Below are 23680 nucleotides of genomic sequence, written 5' to 3' on the forward strand. Positions count from 1 at the left end.
TATCTCCCCTATCTAACCCGTTCACTATCTACCTCCCTAACTCCTCCTATCTACCTATCTCTCTATCTCTCTATCCCACTATCTAACTCCCTCACTCTCCACCTCCTCCTATTTTCCTATCTCTCTATCTATTTCCCTATCTATCGATTTCCCTGTCTATCTATTTTCTCTATCTATTTCTCTATCTCTCCCCCCTCACACCCTCTATTTACCTATCTTCCTATCCTCTCACTCTACCTCTCACCCTCACCCACCTCTGCAACCCCCCTGTCTTCTCAACCCTACTCCTATCTTTCTCCCTTATCTCCTAAACCTCCTAACACTCACCCCTCTCCACCCTTAAACCCCCCTCCCCCAGCTCTTCTCACTCCACCTGTCCCCCCCCCCTCGCGCTTTCCCGCCGCGACCTCCTGCACGCCCCCCTGCCCCCATTTGCCCCCACCTGACCCCTCCCCCCCATCTCATATGGCGGCTACTGCGCATCCGTGCAGCGGGCGCCCTGCTGGTGCGCCGGAGGCGCACCAGAGGCAAGCCCGTCTGCGCCCGTCCGCACCTGTCCCGCGCCCAGCGCCACGACCCCTGGTCCCCAGCTCTCCCAAGCCCCGCTGACCCGCTACGACCCTACCACCCTCCACGCCCTCAACCCAGGACGCTCCAACACTTGCTTCTAAGCTCACCCCAAACGCACCCATGGACCCTTCGCCTGCAACTCTTGCAAACGCACCTTCCACCACGCAACAACCACGACCACAAGCCCACGCGCCATCAACCACCTCAAGTGCATCCTAGTCAACGCTCGCTCCGTCCACAAACACGCCGTTGAACTCTGGGACCTCCTGGACTCCATAGCACCGGATGTCGCCTTCATCACGGAGACCTGGATGAACGCCTCCTTGGCCCCTGACATCGCCACTGCCAGCCCCGAAGGCTACAAGATCTCCAGAAAAGACCGCACCAACCAGGTAGGAGGAGGTTTCGCCATCGTCTTCAAAGACTCCATCAGCGTCACCACCTCCACCGAAGACACCCCTCTCGCCGCTGAACACCTGCATTTTCAGATTCGCACCGATCCGAGGACCACCCTCAGAGGATCCCTCGTCTACCGTCCTCCCGGGCCACGCGCCCCTTTCAGCGACGCCATCGCCGACTTCATCTCTCCGCACGCCCTCGCCTCGCCAGAGTACATCCTCCTAGGTGACCTCAACTTCCATCTGGAACAAAACAACGACCCCAACACCACCACCCTGCTCGACAACCTCGCCAACCTCGGCCTCAAACAACTGGTGAACACCGCCACCCACATCGCCGGACACACGCTTGACCCCATATTCTCCGCCAGCAAACACGTCTTCTTCAGCCACGCCTCCGCCCTACACTGGACCGACCACAGCTGCGTCCACTTCACATTTCGACGCGAGACCCGCCACCTCCGCACCCAACCCATCCCTCGTCGACAGTGGAACAAGATCCCCGAAGAGCAACTCTTCTCCGCACTCGCCGCCAACCAACCCACCCTCACCACCGACCCCAACGACGCAGCCCTCAACCTCCCAAACTGGATCTCCAACTGCGCAGACATCCTTGCTCCCCTCAAATGCACGCATCGACAGACCAACACCAAAAAACCTCTCTGGTTCTCTGATACCCTCAAAGAATCAAAAAAAACTTGTCGCGCCCTTGAGAAAGCCTGGCGCAAGGACCGCACCACTGACAACATGACCGCCCTCAAGAACGCTACCCGCGAACACCACCACCTGATCCGCGCTGCCAAAAGGAACTTTTTCACCGACAGACTGGACAAAAACAGACACAACAGCAGAGAACTCTTCAGCATCGTCAAGGAGTTCTCCAACCCCAGCGCCAACGCCAACGCCGTCACGCCCTCACAGGATCTGTGCGAATCCCTTGCCACTTTCTTCCATCGCAAGATTAGCGACCTCCGCGACAGCTTCGGACACCAGACCCAACCAAACACCACCGAACCGGCATCCACGGCCATCACCCTCAACAACTGGTCCCACATCAACACGGAAGAAACCAAATCCATCATGAACTCTATCCACTCCGGCGCCCCTTCGGACCCCTGCCCGCACTTCATCTTTAACAAAGCCGACGACATCATCGCCCCGCACCTCCAGACCGTCATCAACTCTTCTTTTTCTTCTGCTACCTACCCCGAATGCTGGAAACACGCCGAAGTCAACGCCCTACTAAAGAAACCTACGGCTGACCCGAGCGACCTGAAAAACTTCCGCCCCATCTCTCTTCTGCCTTTCCCAGCCAAAGTAATAGAGAAGACCGTCAACAAACAGCTGACCACCTTCCTGGAAGACAACAACCTGCTCGACCCCTCACAAACCGGATTCCGAACCAACCACAGCACTGAAACCGCTCTCATTTCAGTCACTGACGACATCAGAACCCTGATGGACAACGGTGAAACAGTCGCCCTCATTCTGCTCAACCTCTCGGCTGCTTTTGACACCGTCTGTCACCGCACCCTAATCACCCACCTCCGCTCCACCGGAATCCAAGGCCAGGCCCTGGACTGGATCGCCTCCTTCCTCTCTAACCATTCCCAAAGAGTTTACCTCCCTCCGTTTCACTCAGAACCCACCGAGATCATCTGCGGCGTACCCCAAGGCTCATCACTCAGCCCGACACTCTTCAATGTCTACATGAGCCCCCTCGCCAACATCGTACGCAAGCATGACATCATCATCACCTCCTACGCCGACGACACCCAACTTATACTCTCCCTCACCAAGGACCCCGCCAGCGCCAAGACCAACCTACAAGAGGGTATGAAGGACGTCGCAGATTGGATGAGGCTCAGCCGCCTAAAGCTGAACTCTGAAAAAATGGAAGTCCTCATCCTCGGCAACACCCCGTCCGCCTGGGAAGACTCCTGGTGGCCCACAGCCCTCGGCACCGCACCGACCCCCACAGACCACGCCCGCAACCTCGGCTTCATCTTGGACCCTCTTCTCACCATGACCAAGCAAGTCAACGGCGTGTCCTTCGCCTGCTTCCTCACCCTCCGCATGCTCCGCAAGATCTTCCGCTGGATCCCCGCCGACACCAGAAAAACCGTGACCCACGCCCTGGACTACGGCAACACCCTCTATGCCGGGACCACAGCCAAACTCCAAAACCGCCTGCAACGCATTCAAAACGCCTCAGCCCGCCTCATCCTCGACATACCCCGCAGCAGCCACATCTCTGCACACCTGAGACAGCTGCATTGGCTCCCAGTCAGCAAAAGGATCACCTTCCGACTTTTCACCCACGCACACAAAGCCCTCCACGACAAGGGACCGGAATACCACAACAGACGCCTCAGCTTCTACGTCCCCACCCACCTCCTCCGCTCCTCTGGCCTCGCACTCGCTGCTGTCCCTCGCATCCGCCGCTCCACGGCGGGTGGGAGATCTTTCTCCTTCCTGGCGGCCAAGACCTGGAACTCCCTCCCCACCAGCCTCAGGACCACCCAGGACCACTCCGCTTTCCGGAGACTCCTAAAGACCTGGCTGTTCGAGCAGCGATAACCCCCCCTTTTTCCCCTAGTGCCTTGAGACCCGCACGGGTGAGTAGCGCGCTTTATAAATGTTAATGATTTGATTTGACTTGATTTAAATGTTTGGAAGGTATCGAGTGCATAACTCTGTCAAAGCACCGATCCCTAGATTAAAGGTATATGCTGGCGGGTCGGAGGGGGGCCTAACCAGTGCAAGGGGTCCATCAGTCAACAAGTGAAGAACGCTTGCGCAGCCCTTTGTAACTTACTTCGGACTCGGCGTTCTCCTCGCGGTAACCTACCCGCGGCGTGCTGTCCCCGGAATGGTAGTATGGGGAAGGACTTGAAGACATTTAAAACCAGACGCAGAGGCTGAGTGCTTCCGCGTCACGTGGTAGCGTCATCATAAAAATAAAAGGCGGACTGCGAGTAATAGACTCGGCAATCTCGGAAGACCAATCTCCCGCTTTCTATGTGGCGGCCATCTTGTAGGGTAGTGCTCTGCTAGTTAGTAATAGCAAAAACGATGTGAAAAGAGGCACTAAATGGGCCTTAAAAAGGAGAGAAGCGCCAAAATCAAATAGTATACTGGCAAGTATGTCTGGGTAAAGCGATTAGACAGAGAGACCTAGGGATGTACCCACTAATGGTCGATTTCCAAAAGGGAAGAAAAAATGGCGGAGTCATTGTAACCTCTTCTAAAGACCACATGTGGTAAAAGTGGATACTCTATGAAGCACCTGGGATTGACAAGTCGGTAAATTGAAAAAATTAAAAAATGACATATTATTCAGTCATGATAGAAATGGGGCAGTATTGTCATAAAGGGAATTAACGGGACAGCGATACCCAAGGAATGTCATCATTCAAACCATTGGTGTTGGTGTGTAGTTTGAATACCCATCGTTGTTCAAGCCTGAATAATGATTGGGAGGAATCGTTAATACAGCTGGGGGATTCCAAAATAACCCAGCGTAAGTCATCAGGTCTATGTGGTATTTCCAAGAAATGGGCACATAATTTCGTGGTTACACGTCCACATCTGATGTTACTTCTATGCTCATTGATCCGTATCTTAACGGGTCTGGAGGTCATTCCGATGTACCGAAGACCACAGGGACATGTTATCATGTAGATACAATTCTTGGTATTGCAATTGGTGTGTTTTGTCAGGTTCCATCGACCGATTGGGGCCAAGTCAAGTGTCTTGGTCTGGCGAGTCAAAACACACACATTACATTGTCCACAAGGATAATGTCCTGACACCGGAGGGAGATTCCATAGTGTTGACTGCGTCTGGATAGTACTTCTAGGACGTGTGTGTATTATCAAGTCCTTGATGTTCTGGGATCGTTTGAATGCGAATAAGGGTCTAGGAATTGTGCAGCCACCGCTGCCAAGTATTGACCATCTCTTCATGATGAGACTTTTAATCTTATTAGATAGAGGAGTGAAAGTAGTTACTCATGTCAGCAGGTTATTAGTGTCCCTGGTGTTTTGTGCGAGTAATGCTTCACGATTATTATTCCTCGCTCTTTTCCGAGCTCGTTTGACTATGTCCTGAGGGTAATTGCGTGCTAGCAATTTGGATTGGAGCTCATTGGCTTGTGTATTGTACATGTGTGTTGAGCTGCAGTTTCGTCTTAACCGCAAAAATTGGCCAAATGGCAAGTTATCACGTAACGATTTGGGGTGATGGCTGTCGTATGTCAAGAGGCTGTTCCGATCAGTTGGTTTGTGGTATGTACTAGTGGTCAGTTTGCCACTCTGAATAGTAATCAATAAATCCAAGAAACTGATCTCCTTGGTTGACACTGTGGATGTGAATTTCAAGAACGGATTGAGAGTATTCACCCAATCCGTGAAGGTTGAGGCAACAGTGAGGGAACCATGCCATACTATCAAAATGTCATCGATATAACGACGCCATAATTTGATGTTGGCAGAAAACGGGTTAGAGGGTGGTAAAATGTATTGTTTCTCGAAGTTGTACATATACAAACATGCCAAACTGGGGGCAAAAGTACTTCCCATGCAAGTCCCCCTTATCTGGTGGTAGAATTGATCCTCGAACTGAAAAAAGTTCTCAGTCATTGCCAAATTAGCACACTGCATAATAAAGGAGACAGGTGACGTAAGGTTTTCACTATTCTCTAGGAGTGTAGTTTCCACTACCTGCAGAGTCGCATCTTGTGGAATGTTTGTATATAGTGCCTCAACGTCCAGAGTAAAAAAAGCCCATCAGAATGTGTCAGTATCAAGAAGGGCTGGATGACAGATGATATCAACGAATGTAGTATGAACATCATTTATGGGTAGCCAAGGAGAAAAGGCATCTGCTTCTACTCTTGGCTTGCTCTTTGGTTGCCATGAAACTTTCCTGCTTCTTGTAGTCAATGCACCCTGCTTACTTTCTGCACTTTCCACAACTTACTCTTATGCTAGCTTCTCAGCATGAAAGGGGAGGTTAATCAGAGGCTATGGTCAGAGCAAGAATGATTTCAATATATGATTATATTAGGCATGGAAAGGTATAAGATGCCACTTCCTTTACCCCTGTGTTTTTATACCTAAAATCTGCAGAGAAGTTGAGTAGAACAAGAATTGGAGGCTACCACTGGATTATTTTGATTTCCATACTGCACCATGGGCTAAGGCAAGACTTGTTTTACCTTAGAGTTGGTCTACTCAGACCCTCTCATTAATCTTCTCAGATATGCAGGTTGGTGATTTGGCATTAACTGGTAAGATCACTGGTGTGTAAGTGGGCTCTTTTAGTATGGAATTAATCTGCTTGTGTGTTGAAGTGTTCAACATTTCTCATCAAATGCAAAATTCACCAAGCAAAGAGAAACCGAATTGTGTAAAAGAAGCAATTAACCATCTGTACTGGATCATTCATATATGGTTATTTTTATAATGCCCCATTTACCCTGATATTGGAAATATAGTATGCCTTTCTAACACTTGACCAACATTTGACAATTTACTGTTTATTCCTGGGTGGTTGTTAATGTATGCTTTTCATAGTCAGTCATAACATCTTCTTTTATCACAGATATTGTTTGGACCAATTCAATGGTGACTGTTTGACTGATCAACCATGGCAAGGATCGTAGATAGAAAGGTCAAGTATTGCACATCCATTATGAATCAGGAATTACTACAGATCCCTAACATTTACAAATTGATGTACATTTTCAGAAGTATTGACATCAAGCATTAGAAATTCTCCTGACTTTCATTGTAATGGAAATTACATTCAATTGACGAGAAATGCTTATGACAGCTCCTTTTACTACGTGCACATGTCTGTAAAATCCAGATCTCTGTGACTTAGGGTGAATGTTTGCATTGTTCAGCATGCAGTCCATCATTTGTTGTTTTTGCCCATGTCTGTAATACAGTATGAGTACCGTGGCAAAGTGTTTCTTCATATACATGGGACTAAACCCCATGCTTAGGAAGGAACATCGTCCTAAGATTGCATGAGCTCACATTTAGCACCTGCACGGTCTGAATTACAGAAGGGGCTGCTCAAGCATCTGTGACCCATAGTGTAATACCAAAGGGCCTCACGATGAAAAAAGCAGGGGAGCACATTTAATGAAGCAAAGGACAATTTAGTATAATATGGTTCTGGGGTCTGTTTACATTCCCTAATGCATATGCCAATTTTCGCCATGAAACATTTGTACAAAAGATAGTATAAATAAAACCATTGCTTTTTTCTGCCTCTATCATACCCTAATCTTTTTTCTCAGCACTTAAAATACCATTATTATAAAAACAATGATGTTTGCTTTAACAACTCATTGAATGTTTTGAAGTTCATGTGTACTCACCAAGGACGAGGAGGAAACACAATAGTTGAGTTTTCATCATCATGAAATTCTCCTGCTTTGGTGGATTACAGGAAGAAATGTGAAGTGAATAGAGCAAGTTTCATTGTTCTAGTACTGAATGACATTGGTTTTAAAGTTCCCACACAACCTTTGACATTACCTCATTTGACTAATAACATGTGTGCAGAACAGTATGTATGGTAATTAACCAACATTACTCTTTGAAAATAATGGTCTAGGCCAGTGGGTCCTAACCTATGGTCCAGCAACTGCTGAGGTCTAGGAAGCCTACCGAGGGGTTGCACAAGTGCTTAGAAATGAAATAGTATAAACAGATTACTAAAATGTATATAAATAAATAAAATTGAAGCTTGAAAATGTTAAAACATGCTGTAAATTTAAAGAAATTTAAAATTGGACGCTAATAAGTAAGTTGGTATCACATTGATTTGTGAGTGTACACATGCACCAAATAGAATATAGTGTGGACACTGGGTTGTCTTAATTGAATTTTGAAAGGCTCCAACCTGCCCATTAAAATTAAAATGATGAATTATGATTTTTTATATTTGCTTCTTAATTTATTAAAAACAAATATTTTATCTTTGGTGCATTGTTTTGTGGTTAAAATCATCTAAATTGCTTACTCTGGGGTCCCTGGCTTACAGTAATGGCACAGTGAAGGACCCCAGTGGGGGTCCCGGATTGCAGTGATGATTAAGTGGGGTTTCACAAAAGGTAAAGAACCTCTTGCTTAGGCTAGAAAATTGTAGCTACGATCAGGACATAATATGTGATAAACAACTGATACTTGTTAGATTGATATGAGCATATATTTAAAGGGTTCCTACTTTCAATTGAGGGTATCTGTCTAAATTCCCATACATATAAACAGCTAACCAAGTACACCTATTGGCAACATGAGCATATGCATTAAACTTACATTACATACCCTGACATGAAGAAGAAAGTCATGCAGTCTCTTAAAGCAAAAACATTATAAATAGCAATCAACTCAGCTTTTTCCTTTAAATTTTTAGGTATTCAAAAACTATTAGGAATGTACAAATTGATAGCAACTCTGCATGCTATAGTTCAGCATTGGTGAGGTAGTAATTTTGCAAATTATGTAGGCCCTGACCTAGCTTTTGGTTTATTAGTGCTTCATCAAAACATGATGCATATACCCTGTCTGCCTTTTTATAAGTGTCATAGGCAAAAATGCACTTGTAATATAGGTGACAAGATATCTGCCATTTTTATGGAGGAGTATTCCAACCCGTAAGCTCCAGATGAGGCCCTTAACATCTTGTAATCTTTCTAAAGAACATCATTATTAAAGATCTAGCACAAACTATTAACCTTTCACAAAAGTGTCAATCTTTTATTATTATTAATTTCATTATCATGTTTTCCCCTTGAAAATAAATATTCAGGGATGACAGTAGAGGAGATATGTTTATCCACTTCTGAAACTTATTTAATGCATGCCCAAACATTGTCATTGAAACCTTTAAGAAATCTGACATGTGGACCATGCTGAGTTCCTATTCCTAAATGGTACCACTTGTTTACATCGGCACCTATAGGTTCCAGAAAATCCCTATTACCTGCAAGCTCTCTAAGTTCAATCTTATTCCTTGTCCTTTTCTAACACCAACATGGATCTCTTTGGAAGACTACTTGGCAATAAAAACATTGAAATTCTCTAGTATGCAGAAGAAATTCTCAGTTGCTCCAGAAGTCCATTTCTCTCACTGCATTTCTTCTAGTCCTGGATGTCCAGAATCTTTTTAGTGTCGGTTACATGGAAATAGAACCCTTAATATTGGCCTAGAACAACAAGCAACAACCCTGCTCTGTCATACGGTTCCTACGAACTAAGTAGAAGTGTGTATGTAGGACAACAATAACGTCATATTATAGCTAGCTAGCTCACGGTGCTCCATCTGAACCTCTAACCTTCCCAGGGTACCAGACAGTGACAGGAACGTTGATAATGCCCACTCTTTCATTCCCAAGGATTTCGTGGAAACAGATCTTTAACCTTTGTTGTTGTTCTGTACACCCATGGCAGACATAAGAAAGATATGGTATGGCTTTATTGAAATAAAGCAAAGCATTGTAACCAGCATTATTAGAATAGTTAAAAAGATGAACAATGTAACCATGGTATGAAATAGGACCAGATTTAGATGTTGGCTGTAACTGTCCTGCTGTCAGTTTTCTGACAGAAAACCTGCCCACCACCATGGTGGTCTGCCTGTCCGATTTAGATGTTGGTAGTCCTATAGACTTTAACCTGTTGGAGTCCTGCCAAGTCTGCCAAAGATTCCTATCCACTGCAATAGCGCCATAGGAAAGTGTGGCTGATGGCGGGCCTCCAGCCAGACTTTCTGCAGAGTAGATTTGGATGTGCCAAACCTCAAACCAAAAAGTGGCGGTCCTCCACTTCTGACTTGGCATATTTGGGGGGGAAGGAGTGAAAACTCACCTTTTCTCCCAATTCTACTTATACTTCTGGCTGGACAAATCTGGACAGGACCCTCCATCACTGCTGCTGTGAGTTCTTGGAGAAAACATGCCCCCCCAGTTGCTGGACACGAAGGTAGGGAACCCGCATTGACTGTGTGCTTTGGGGGGAGTCACTGCACATGGGCACAAAACCACTGCAGACATATACATGTTACAGTAAATTTATTATATTACTGTGACATGCGTATTTCAGGGACACAGGTGGGTCAGACACAAGTGGGAACACAGTGGTACACAACACTATCGAACAAATACACAACTGTCATTATGGTGTCAGTATTCATTGCCAAATGAATGCTGGCACCACATTGATGATACATTCAAACTTGTCAGATGTGCCGATGTGTGCACAATGCAAGGGGAACTATACATGTCAAGTTGTGCTTTGAGTTGTGTGAGTCAGTACGTCTATGTGTGCATGCAATGCGATTAGCAGTGTGAGGTAGAGGTAGGTGTATTGGGTGATGTGGTTGTGTCAGTATTAGTTCTGGAAAGAGTGAAGGGAGTCTGGTGTTGCAGAATTCCGTGGAGCTGAAAAAAACCTCTGTGGAATTCTGCAAAGCCAGAGTTCAGTACCCCATGGAGTCCTCTGAATGCTCCCATGTCTGAAGCACTAAGCAGTGTCGGACCTGGTCAGCCAGCCCCGACCATGCTTAGCACTTCCAAAATGGTCGCATTCAGGAGGTCCGTGGGCAGTAAAAGCTGCTGTTTCAGGCCTCTTGTGCACCGGCCTGTCCCGTGTGCACCAGTGTGCACAAACAATGACAAAACAAAGAAAGAGATGAGGACTTACTGGGGTCTTCCGGGGGGTCCTGCTCTCCTCGTCGTCCAATGGTGACGATGAGTTCTCTCCAGCAGCTGCCTCCCTCCTCTGCTCTGGTGCACCAGCAGGCCAGTATGGGCTGCACAGCGCAAGCGTATACTGCCGGCGTCTGCTTTGTGCAGCCCATAACTGGGCTAAAGCGCACACCGGGTGAGCTCCGTTTTACTGGCAGGGCTAACAGAGTTGGATAACTCCCCACTCCAAGCAGAGCATGGGGTTCCAAAAACTCCATTAGCTCTGCCAGCGGAGCGAGCTCCCTGCACACCCATAGTCAGTATGTGTGCCACTTGCATATGGCATGGATGTAGTTGTATATGCTGTGTTGTCTATTGTGTTGCTGTGTGAAGAATTCAGGTGCAAGTTTTTGTGTGGCAATTGCTGTCATGATGTGTGTAGTTGTGCTTGTGTGTGCATGTGTTTGTGTAGATAAGTGTGTAGTTGTGTTGGTTGTGTTGTGTGTGGGTGCAGTGTCACTAGTGCATGTATGTTGTGTCTGTAAGCATGTGTATTTGTGGCATGTATGTGTTGGAATGCCAATGGATATTGATGTGAATTTGGTATACTGTTTCTGGTGTGATGCAAGGGATCGCATATGGCAAGAGATGAGTGTGTGTGTGTGTGTCACTCACCTCTAATCCACGACCACTGCCATTATCTGATGTCCATTGGGTCCAGCGATGTCCACCCTCTGCATGCAAACCTCCACCAGTACACCACCTCCAGGATTGTGACATCTAAATATGAGTGGTGGGAACCAGCCAGCTGGATGGCCAGGAAGACCACTCCGTTATGGCGATTAGCGACTCCGCTGTAGTACATCGAAATATGGTGGGTCGAAGACCATCGTCTTGATGGTCTTTTCAGGCCCGCCACCAATGCCGATAAGCGGTAAGACCACCAAGAACTAAATCAGGCCCATGATGTCTTAAAACTCCTTATCTGCCCCTTCCTATATAACACTAATGGGAGCACAGTTTGAGTACCTTCTGCCCGAATTATTGAGACAGCCTAACCCCCATACTTTGGTGTCTTGTGCCAGGAAGCCAGTACATTGTAATGCAGCTCTCATCCTTGGAAGGAATAGAGGTGAGAGTCAGCAGAAATGTATCTCAGAAACAGTGCACGCAGTTCTAGGACACAACCAGCAGAAGTGCCCCTCCACCGAATGTAAAGCACAGGCCATTCTTATAGTTAATGAATTGCTCCTATCGCAGTGTGTCAAATGTGCAGAGCAGATGCAATTACATTTTGGAAATCTAGAAATTGTCTCCATAAGCAATCAGTCTTCTGAAACATTTCATTCAACATTCCTAAAATTGCATTAAGCGTGCAGAGTACCAAGCAGAAATTCTAAGTAGAAATACAATTGAGTGTGGACACATTTCCAAAAATTCAATCAGATGACTGTAAAATTTGCTGAAGACAATCTTTCTAAAATACATGCCAAGTTAAAATGTACAACTGAAATGGAGACTCAAACCAGGGTCGTAGTAAACACCATTACAGTTCAATAATATGAACCTGAACAGATTGAAACCCCACCCAACTTTTACCTAAAGCTAAGTCACTAAGGGTCAGAAGTACTATTACACTTTGTGATTTCCTAATTGTGAATCTTTGTGATTCACAATTAGGAATTCACAAACTGTGATGTACAACAGTGTCTCAAACACTACACGCGATTCCTTAATGGGTCGCAAGGGACTTGCCTCATCAATATTCACTGAATAGGTCACAATTTGTGACCCATTGGGAATGGTCACAATTACAGGGATGGTGGCCTGCTGGGATCAGCAGACAACCATGTCTGTGACTGCTTTTTAAATAAAGCAATTGTTGTTCTAATGGAGCCCTTTTTTCTTAAGGAAAAATGGGATGTATTAAAAAAACAAAAAGGAAAAGTTAAATTTTCATTTTTTAAGATTAGGCAGTGGTCTGTGGGTCCACTGCCTGCTCTTAAAAAATGTTGCCACTCATATTCACAAAGAGGAAGGAGTCCATTAGGGACCTCTTCCCATTTATGAATGGGCTAACACCTCCTCTGCGAAGTCAGTAAAATATGAATTTTTTGTGATTGCATTCTTGTCGCAAAACATTCATACGTACCTGTGTGATTCATTATTAGGAAGGGACGCCCTAAAGTTGCCCCTTCCTAATACCGAATTGCAAAGCAAAATGTGATTTGGTAACAAGTTACTGAGTCACATTTTGTCTTTGGTACATGGGAAAAATGCTTAGTACATCTGGCCCTTGGATTCACCCTACACATGGACCAGGCCTTCACAGATCATATCAACAAGAAAATCAAGAGGGCCTAGTACAAACCATGTACAATAAAGAGGGTTAAGCATTTCTTCTTATAAACTCTGAACTACTGTTTAAGCCCTCAGACTCTTGCATCTGATGGTGGCAATCCAGTAAGGGTGCCCTGCATGCCACATGAAAGAAACGTGACCACATTGAAGGAATTCTTCTGACTCCCTATGATGGAACAGAGTACCCTGAAAACTATCTGCATTATCCACAACACTATCAGGACCAGTACTTCGGCAGATCTGGTTGGCAATCTCAACACTCCTGTTGGGTTTTGGAACATCTGCAGCCAGGATAATGGAGAACGGCTAAGAAAGAACAAGGTAACAACCTTCCCCATCTATGCACCAAAGAGCTGGAATAACATTAACCATCTCCACCAGGACTATCCAACCCTGATCCAGTTTAGGGAAAAGCTGGAGATTCACCTCTTTAATGTACACTAACTTGCAATGCAAAATCCTAGAAACAGACTACCCTTCCAGTAGCACATAGGGCATATTTAAGAAAAGTGGCTCTGCACACAGCGCAGCACCACCTTTCTTGTGCCCCTTAGCGCCCCCCCTAACGCCACCATGTGTTGCTGTATTTAAAATACAGCACAACATGGTGGTAGTTAGGGGACTAGCGTCAGAATTTTTTACGCTGGTCCGGTGCTGTGCAGGATTAGCATCAAAAATTCTGACACAAATCCTGCAAAGCACCCAGAGGTCCATTGTAACCAATGAAAGCCTCCCTTAACACCTGCTCTCAGCAGGTGTTACAAGTGCTGAAAAAAATGTTGCAAGGAAGGGGAAAACCCACTTCGCATACATTATGCCCAGCGCAGGCATATTGTAGTGCAACGGGTTACAAAATGGAGCAATGCATTCATAGGGCCACTTTGTAAAAATAGTGTGACGTTTTTGGTCTTCTAATGCCACATAAGCATAAAAAAATTACCCTAATGTGGAGTTGGAATTGTGATAGGGGCTCTTAAAGATGCCCCTTAATCTTTGCCTTTGATCCTTTATCCTGCTCCTAGGACTTTCAGCTAAGTTTGTACCATACAAATAAAACCTACATATATGTGCTATATGTGCAGTGTTAAATCCACACTAAAGAGGAGGCTAACAGCCATCACTGTGAGCGGCCCTCGGCAGAAAGGCCGACCACGTTCTTGATAGCAATACTGGGTGGGAGATATTTAAAGAAATGCAAACTCATAGCCTGCCTGCTTTTTAACATGGCCAGGCCGATGCAGAAACGCGTTTTGTTGTATTCAAACTAAACGTGAAGTCTACCAATCTTGCTGACAATGTTAGGTTTCATTGATTTATGTTCACATATCTTTATTTTGCTAGCTTATATTGGGTTAATTTGTGCACACTTTTCTCTAAAAAACGTACATGTCCTTATCTTTATGTGGGAAGCTTGATTTCTACAGCACAGAATTGTGCTAGATTTTTTTAATACCAAATCAACGTGTACAGAAGATAAGAAATATCTATCTATCTATCTATCTATCTATCTATCTATCTATCTATCTATCTATCTATCTATCTATCTATCTATCTATCTATCTATCTATCTATCTATCTATCTGTCTATCTATCTATCTGTCTATCTATCTATCTATCTATCTATCTATCTATCTATCTATCTATCTATCTATCTATCTATCTATCTATCTATCTATATATACGAATATATATATTACCTTCTGTCCTAAAAAGATTATACGTATCAACAAACGTATCATAAATTGTTACTTTTTTTACAGGTATGGTAAGTGTTTAACTTCACGGCATTTGTTTAAAGATTTCTGCAATGTATGCAAGGCTGGCCGGGTACTGTAATAATTTACAGAACATTGCTGTCGTCTACCGCCCACCTCCTCAGATGCTATGCCCCTCTGTGCCTGATTTTGACTACATGTTGCCAGGAAATATAATACTCTGTATACAAGGGGCACTCTTTTGTAGCATAACGTATTAAGTGTATGCGAGTGTTCCAAGATACTGGTATTTATGCATCAGGTAAGATTCTTAACCCCTTAGCTGCTGGGCTGTTTCCCCCCCCCCCCAGTGCTTAGCCCTTTTTTGGCTATTTGGGGTAGTTCGCGCTTAGGCCTTCATAACCTTTTGTCCACATAAGCTATCCATGCCAAATTTGCGTCCTTATTTACCATTATCCTAGGGATTCTAATGGTACTCAGAGTTTGTGGCTTCACCTAGAGGAGACCAAAAAATTAGCCAAAATACAGTGACAATTTCATTTTTTCCAAACAAATGGGGAAAAAGGGCTGCCGAAGAAGGCTTGTGGTTTTTTTCCCTGAAAATGGCATCAACAAAGGGTTTCTGGTGCTGAAATCACCATCTTCCCACCTTTCAGGAACGGGCAGACTTGAATCAGAAAACCACATTTTTCAACACAAATTTGGCATTTTACTGGGACATACCCCATTTTTACTATTTTTGGTGCTTTCAGCCTCCTTCCAGTTATTGACAGGAATGGGTGTGAAACCAATGCTGGATCCCAGAAAGCTAAACATTTCCGAAAACTAGACACAATTCTGCATTCAGCAAGGGGTCATTTGTGTAGCTCCTACAAGGCTTTCCTACAGCAAATAACAGCTGAAATAAAAAAATATTGAAATTGAGCTGACAACAACAGCCATTTTTCTTTATGTTTTACTCTGTAACTTTTTCCTGTGATGTCAGATTTTTTAAATCAATATACCGTTATGTCTGCTGGACTCTTCTGGTTGCGGGATATAAAGGGCTTGTAGATTCCTCAAGAACCCTAGGTACCCAGAGCCAATAAATGAGCTGCACCCTGCAGTTAGTTTTCATTCTATACTGGGTATACAGCAATTCATTTGCTGAAATATGAAGAGTGAAAAATAGGTATCAAGCAAACCTTTGCAATTCCGAAATGGGCTCAAGATAAGGTTTTGAGGAGCAGTGGTTATTTGCACATCTCTGAATTCCGGGGTGCCCATACTAGCATGTGAATTGCAGGGCATTTCTCAAATAGACGTCTTTTATACACACTCTCTTATATTTGGAAGGAAAAAATTTAGAGAAAGATAAGGGGCAATAACACTTGTTTTGCTATTCTATGTTCCCCCAAGTCTCCCAATAAAAATGATACCTCACTTATGTGGGTAGGCCTAGCGCCCGCGACAGGAAATGCCCCAAAACACAACGTGGACACATCCCATTTTTTGACTGAAAACAGAGCTGTTTTTTGCAAAGTGCCTACCTGTAGATTTTGGCCTCTAGCTCAGCCGGCACTTAGGGAAACCTACCAAACCTGTGCATTTTTGAAAACTAGAGACCTAGGGGAATCCAAGATGGGGTGACTTGTGGGGCTCTGACCAAGTTCTGTTACCCAGAATCCTTTCCAAACCTCAAAATGTGGCTAAAAAAACACGTTTTCCTCACATTTTGGTGACAGAAAGTTCTGGAATCTGAGAGGAGCCACAAATTTCCTTCCACCCAGCGTTCCCCCTAGTCTCCCGATAAAAATGATACCTCACTTGTGTGGGTAGGCCTAACGCCCGCAACAGGAAATGCCCCAAAACACAACGTTAACATATCACATTTTTTCATAGAAAACAGTGCCTACCTGTGGATTTTGGCCTCTAGCTCAGCCGGCACCTGGGGAAACCTAGCAAACCAGTGCATTTTTGAAAACTAGAAGCCATGGGGAATCCAAGATGGGGTGACTTGTGGGGCTCTGACCAGGTTTTGTTACACAGAATCCTTTGCAAACATCAACATTTGGCCAAAAAAACACTTTTTCCTCTCATTTCATTGACAGAAAGTTCTGGAATCTGAGAGGAGCCACAAATTTCCTTTCCACCCAGCATTCCCCCAAGTCTCCCGATAAAAATGGTACCTCACTTTTGTGGGTAGGCCCGGTGCCCGCGACAGGAATAGATCACACAACAGTCAATGTTGGTCCTTACATGAGGCAGCTGTTGACCCTGGGGTGATCCATTCCTGATGCAGGCACTAGGTGTAGGCACTCAAATGGGGTAGTGTTTTAATGAGGACAGGTAAGGAATCACTGGGTGGTAGGAATTTTGTGGATCCCAGCGTATTCCTGTAGTTTGTGTGACAGCAATGCGAGAAAAATAGAGCTTTTATTCAACATTTCAGCTTTGCAGGGTATTCTGGGTAGGAAAACTTTGGGCAATCCACACAAGTCACATCTCTGTGGACTTCCCTGAATGTCTAGTTTCCAGAAATGTTTGGGTTTAGTGTGTTTCTCTATATGGCTGCCGAACCCAGGACCAAAAACACAGGTACCTGCCTTACAAAACCAGTTTGTTTTGCGATAGATACTTTTGATGTCTCCACAATACGATTTGGGCAGTGGAATTTGGGGCTGAACTAAATTGGGGAGCTCCCAAGAGAGCACTCTCTCTCTCTCTGCTTGCCGCTGCATTCACCTGCTCTCTGGGTTGGGCTAACCCACTATTTCCCAGTTGCACAGACTGCTTGCGAAGGGACAGCAGGACTGTCCTCATCACCTCCCTCATAATGTACTGGAAGAGGAGTTATCGAATGGGACTCCTCCGACTGAAAAATCACTCCCAGAGTCTGTGCCATTGTCCTATCCCTCAGATGCTGTCTCAGTATCTGATGTCTCAGTCTCTGATCCTATGTCAGAGCTGTCCTCTATAACCCGAGTGACGGCAGCAGTCATCCATCAAGATGCCATCTCTGCTATTGGCTAAACTGTTGCTCTAAAACAATAGCCTACGTAGACAGTCACAAAATCGATGGTGTGTGTGAGATACGTGCAACAGCAGAGGCCACCTTACCTGCGCTTCTTCACTCAATCAGCACGTTCTTTCAAGACACTCAGAAAACACCTTGTCACATACCATTCGTCACAGTCTTTAGCACTTCCTGTGCCCAGTCCAACAATCATTATTGGTGCTCCCACTCCCTCCTCCTCGGATTCCCTCTTTACCACCCAGCAAAAGTGCCCTTCATCTCTCCATAGCCGCCCTCCACCCCGCACATACATTTTATTTGTATTATAGCGCAGGTAATGGCTGACTTTACTAAAGTACTCAGCTATTTACATAAAATCCAGATTTGCTCTTTGCAGTAGGCATATAAACCTTCTGTGCTTCTTTATGGCACTAAAACTGCCACTAGACAAGTCTGACCCTTTTGTAGCAGAAACATAATCACAATACTTACTTGACTTTTTTATTGCTGCCTAAAAGCTACATTTGAAAAGCGTCAGTTGAAGTATGTGCATTGCTTTGAAGACGCAAGCTGCAACTGCAAGACAACTGGTGGCAAATCTATATATATATATATATATATATATATATATATATATATATCACTTTTATATGTGGGTCTGGTTTTCCTGGGGGCCGATCGCAGCCCCCAGGGAAACCACACACATATTGACAAGTGATATATATATATATATATATATATATATATATAGATCTATCTCTATATATATATCTATCTACATAGATATATCTATAGATAGACCTATATATATATATATATATATATATATATATATATATATATATATATATATATCTATATATATCTATAGATTTATCTATAGATATATCCATGTACATAGATATATCTATATTTATAGATCTATATATAGATCTATTTATATATATATATATATATATATATATATATATATATATTTTTTTTTTTGTTGTTGTTGGGAAACTCTAGAACAACTAAAAAAAAATATGACCCCCAGGGGGCACCTACCTTTTAAAAAAGAAAAATATGCCCGGGGGGGCAGCCCGTTTTCCGAGGGGGCCGACCTCCCAAGTGAAATCCTGGGTGTCTAGTGGTGTTTCCTGGCCCCGATCACAGCTGTGCTGCGATCGGGGGCCAGGAAACACTTTCAGAAGGCCTCGTAAGAAAGGGGAGACTCCCCCCTTTCTTACGAGGCCTTCCTGAAACTGTTTCCTGGCCCCCGATCGCAGCTGTGCTGCGGTCGGGGGCCAGGAAACCTGAAAAATGTTTTTCCAGGAAACACTTTCAGGAAGGCCTCGTAAGAAAGGGGAGAGCCACTGGCCGACGCCCGCATTGAAGAGGTTAAACCCAGATAAGTCTGCCGTAAATTATAGCCAAAGCTGTATATGCATCAAAACCACGGTTTGGTCAGGGGCTGTTTTCTTAGGTACTAATAACTTCCGCATTGTTAGAAATGGGGTTTTTGGTTGGCAGTCAGGTTACCCTCTGTCCAAGCAAGAACCCTCACTATAGTCAGGGTATGTCACACACAATCCAAATTATCCTGTGCCCACCCTCTGGTAGCTGGGTACGAGCAGACAGGCTTCACTTAGAAGGCAATGTGTAAAGTATTTGTGCAATAAATCCTACAATAACACCATATAGCACCACAAAAATACACCACACAGTGTTTAGAAAAATATAGAATATTTATCTGGATATTTGTAGATCAACACAATAAAAGATGCAATAAGAATTTGTAGAAATATCACTGAAAAGTGATATAAAGTGTCTGAAGTCTTTAAAAGCAAAGTCTCTTTCAAGCACAAAGTACCTGGTTTGGAGTGGACAAATATCCGCAGAGGGCCACAGAGGAGGAGATGCGTGGAAAAATGGAGTGTGCGTTGGTTTTGCCCCTTCACACACGGACTTGCGTTGTTATTTTTCACGCGGGGAGACATGCGTCGTTCTGCGGGAGGAAAAATGGTGTGTGCATCAGTTTCGCCCCTTCACACACGGACTTGCGTTATTATTTTTCACTCGGGGAAGACATGCATCGTTTTCCGGCACGCGGGCCGACTCCTTCTGTGCGTCGTGGGATTACCAGATGTCCCAGGGTCTGTGCGTGGAATCCTAGGCTTGTTAACCGGCTGCGCATCGTTCCGGGGGGCTGTGCGTGGAATTTTCTTCCTCACGGCAGGCGTTGCGTCGATTTCCTTTCTGGAAGACGGGTGGCGTTGTCCAGGCGAGGCCGTGCGTCAAAGTTCCGGTCGCACCATAGGCGTCGCGTCGAGCGGCGTCTTTCCGGACCGGCGTGCGGTGAATTTCTCACCGTGGAACAAGCTGTGCAGCAAATTTTTCGGCGCACACGCCATCCAGTTGAAAGAAATTTTGGTCCTCAGACTTCAGGAAACAGGAGGCAAGCTCTATCCAAGCCCTTGGAGAGCACTTTTACAGCCAGACAAGAGTTCAGCAAGGCAGCAAGCCAAAAGCAAGGCAGCAGTTCTTTGTAGAAAGCAGACAGGTGAGTCCTTTGAGCAGCCAGGCAGTTCTTCTTGGCAGGATGTAGGTTCTGGTTCAGGTTTCTTCTCCAGCAAGTGTCTGAGGTGGTAGAGCAGAGGCCCTGTTTTATACCCAAATGTGCCTTTGAAGTGGGGGAGACTTCAAAGAGTGGCTTAGAAGTGCACCAGGTCCCCTTTCAGTTCAATCCTGTCTGCCAGGGTCCCAGTAGGGGGTGTGGCAGTCCTTTGTGTCAGAGCAGGCCCTCCACCCTCCCACCCCAGGAAGACCCATTCAAAATGCAGATGTATGCAAGTGAGGCTGAGTACCCTGTGTTTGGGGTGTGTCTGAGTGAATGCACCAGGAGCTGTCAACTGAACCTAACCAGACGTGGATTGTAAGGCACAGAAAGATTTAAGTGCAGAGAAATGCTCACTTTCTAAAAGTGGCATTTCTAAAATAGTAATATTAAATCCAACTTCACCAGTCAGCAGGATTTTATATTACCATTCTGGCCATACTAAATATGACCTTCCTACTCCCTTCAGATCAGCAGCTGCCACTTTACCAATGTATGAGGGCAGCCCCAGTGTTAGCCTATGAAGGGAGCAGGCCTTACAGTAGTGTAAAAACAAATTTAGGAGTTTTATACTACCAGGACATGTAAACTACACAGGTACATGTCCTGCCTTTTACCCACACAGCACCCTGCTCTAGGAGTTGCCAAGGGCACACATTAGAGGTGACTTATGTGTAGAAAAAGGGGAGCTTTAGGCTTGGCAAGTACTTTTAAATGCCAAGTCGAAGTGGCAGTGAAACTGCACACACAGGCCTTGCAATGGCAGGCCTGGGACAAGGTAAACGGGCTATGAGTGGGTGGCACAACCAGTGCTGCAGGCCCACTAGTAGTATTTAATCTACAGGCCCTAGGCACATACAGTGCACATTACTAGGGACTTATAAGTATATTAAATAGTCCAAATGGATATGATCCAAAGTTACCATGTCTAAAGGGAGAGAGCATATGCACTTTAGCAATGGTTAACAGTGGTAAAGTGAGCAGAGTCTACAAGCCAGCAAAAACAGAGTCCAAAAAGTGGAGGGAGGCAGGCAAAAAGTTAGGGGTGACCACCCTAAGGCATGTCAGGTCTAACACTTAGGTTTAGAAATCATGTGTCTATTTTCAGAAATCATTAGGCAGGAGCACTTATAAGTGAAGTGGCAATTGCATTCAACTTATTTGAACGCTCATTAACCTATCATTCATTCTCTCACTCACTCAATGTATTCTTCACTTTCTTTTCACTTGTTCATCAGGTTCCCTGGATTATTAGAATGGTTTAAATGCGGCTGTCAAACCAGGGATGAATGAAAATCATAATAATGTTCGGGTGGTGTGTTGGTGTGATCATATGAAATTCATCAGATTGCAGTTTCACATGTTCACGTTTTTTGCTCTTTTACCTCTGTCAACAATCTCTAGCTTTTGCAGGCAAACGTTCCTGAAAATGCACTCAGCTAGCTAGTTATTTTAGAAAAGTATTCTGCTAAGAGTCAGCACGATGTCAACTGCTGCAGACTTTTAAAACAATTCGATCATTTCATGAAATTTGCCAACGTTTTAAAAAAAATCGCAATACATGTAGAAGCTAAATTGTGAAAATTCACACCACCCCCATAAAAATCAGCATAACATTACGTAAATGGCATCAGTCAGTGAACAACGATTTTAAACACGAGGAGCAGTGGAAACCACCTTGGAAAAGCTAAGTAGAACTTTTTTTGAACAATCGTGCTTTCTAAAATGCCTACATATAACTTTCAATTACCAGTTAATGCATGAACTACGGACAGCAAGCTCAGAAACATAGAAAGTGCAATTACCACTCAGTGCTTCGAACTTGTGCTCATATAATGGATGTCTACAAATGCATGTGGGCTTCTTTCTTGAACATCATGAGTATTGTATTCACTAATCTACTGTAGTCTAGTGCCCAGCTCCCAATCGTGCAGCACATACAGTGACACTGGTGCTGCACAATTTAGCAGGTGTTTGAGGGACCATCAGCGTCCTAATTATGGTTCTAATTTACTACCAAACTGGTTTCGGAGGTGCTTTATATATACTTGAATTAGGGCCCGTTATACAATGCTACTCTCCTAGTCACTGGCTGGTTACTAACAACTTTGACACTTTCCATTTCCTGGGGCTGCTGGCTTCAATTCTTGCTTTGTAGTTGTCTTGGAGGTGACAACTGCTTTTTCCTAGTGATAGACATGGCAGGTGTTTGGCTGGAAGGTTGTGTGGTGTTCTAGAAATTCTGGGGTTATTTGACCTGTTTGATGGTTTTCACGACCCGAGTCCTGTGATGTGGCATGGTGAAACGTACCCTGATTTCACTGGGAATTACGAATCAGCTTTGCCCTTTTCGCACTGTGTTTGCAATCATTTCATAATTGTAATGTTGAAAAAATGAGTTATTTCTTGACAAGATTTTTTTTTTAAAACAGAACAAACAGAGCTGTTTTTCTAGCAAAAGAAAACACTGTCAACACGCACCACTAATTGTAAGGATCCCAGAACCCAGCAGATTCCTCTGAATGCAAAGACCGGTTGTTAGACTGTCACATCTGCGCAGTAACTGCAGAGTGTAATGGAGCACGCGCTGTTTATATGCTATCTTTTTGAAAATATGCTGTCATTCATTTTGTCGTCCTTACTGACCTTGGTAAATAAAGTTAGGAACCAGTAGTTCAGAACAGAATACAAATAAACCATTGAATTGAAGACAGTGAAGTTACTGTGCTAATCAGTTATGTAAAATGATGGATCGATGGAAAAAACTCACCTCAGCTGCTTTGGCTTTCAGAAGTACCACTGTCTGAAACCTGTTGCTGTTAGGAGGCGCGTGAAGCTTCTATAGTCAAGGATGTTTTGAGGGGATTGTCGATGTCATGTGCTTAACTCAAGAGAAGCGTTGCCAAAAATTATATAAGCAAGAACATCCTACTGGGACATTCTCACGATTAGCAAGAACACGTACAAGGATAAATACAAGGAGGCGTGCATACTATGTCTCATGATTAGTGTGAGAAAGTGCTTCTCTTCACTTGGCCACTCCCATTTTTGTGAGCTGATGCAGGTACTGTTTTATTGGATCTGTGTACTGGGACCCTGCTAACCAGGCCCAGTGCATGTGCTCTGACCACTAAATAGATCAAAGTTGTCCAAGACCCTAATTGGCATATTTCAATTTCTTATAAGGCCATAGAATATAGTGCCTAATTTACACTCATGACATGGAAATTTAAATGTCACGTATGAGCACATTTTTGCCTGCCAGCTAGTAGTGTGACAGGGCAAACATGGCTCAGGTCCTACCATAGAAGCCCGTCTGCTGTAACTTTGAAACTACAA

The 23680-nt window shown here is 44.5% G+C and overlaps 1 protein-coding gene across 10 annotated transcripts in view; it reads right to left on the minus strand.

Annotated features, from left to right (window-relative positions):
• Positions 1-23322, minus strand: part of LOC138246432 (von Willebrand factor-like) — a 54173-nt gene extending 30851 nt beyond the window's left edge. For 5 of the 10 annotated variants that reach the window (XR_011194276.1, XR_011194277.1, XR_011194281.1 and 2 more), the window contains exons 1-2: positions 23112-23322; positions 7363-7417 (exon numbers count right to left, since the gene is read on the minus strand). The gene's annotated coding sequence lies outside the window, so the exon portion shown is untranslated. The remainder of the gene's footprint in view (positions 1-7362; positions 7418-23111) is intronic. The other 5 variants (XR_011194279.1, XR_011194282.1, XR_011194283.1 and 2 more) reach the window with 2 other exon arrangements.
• Positions 23323-23680: the final 358 nt, after the last annotated feature.

The sequence above is a fragment of the Pleurodeles waltl genome, chromosome 7 (assembly GCF_031143425.1).
Source record: "Pleurodeles waltl isolate 20211129_DDA chromosome 7, aPleWal1.hap1.20221129, whole genome shotgun sequence".
Taxonomy (NCBI): Eukaryota; Metazoa; Chordata; class Amphibia; order Caudata; family Salamandridae; genus Pleurodeles; species Pleurodeles waltl.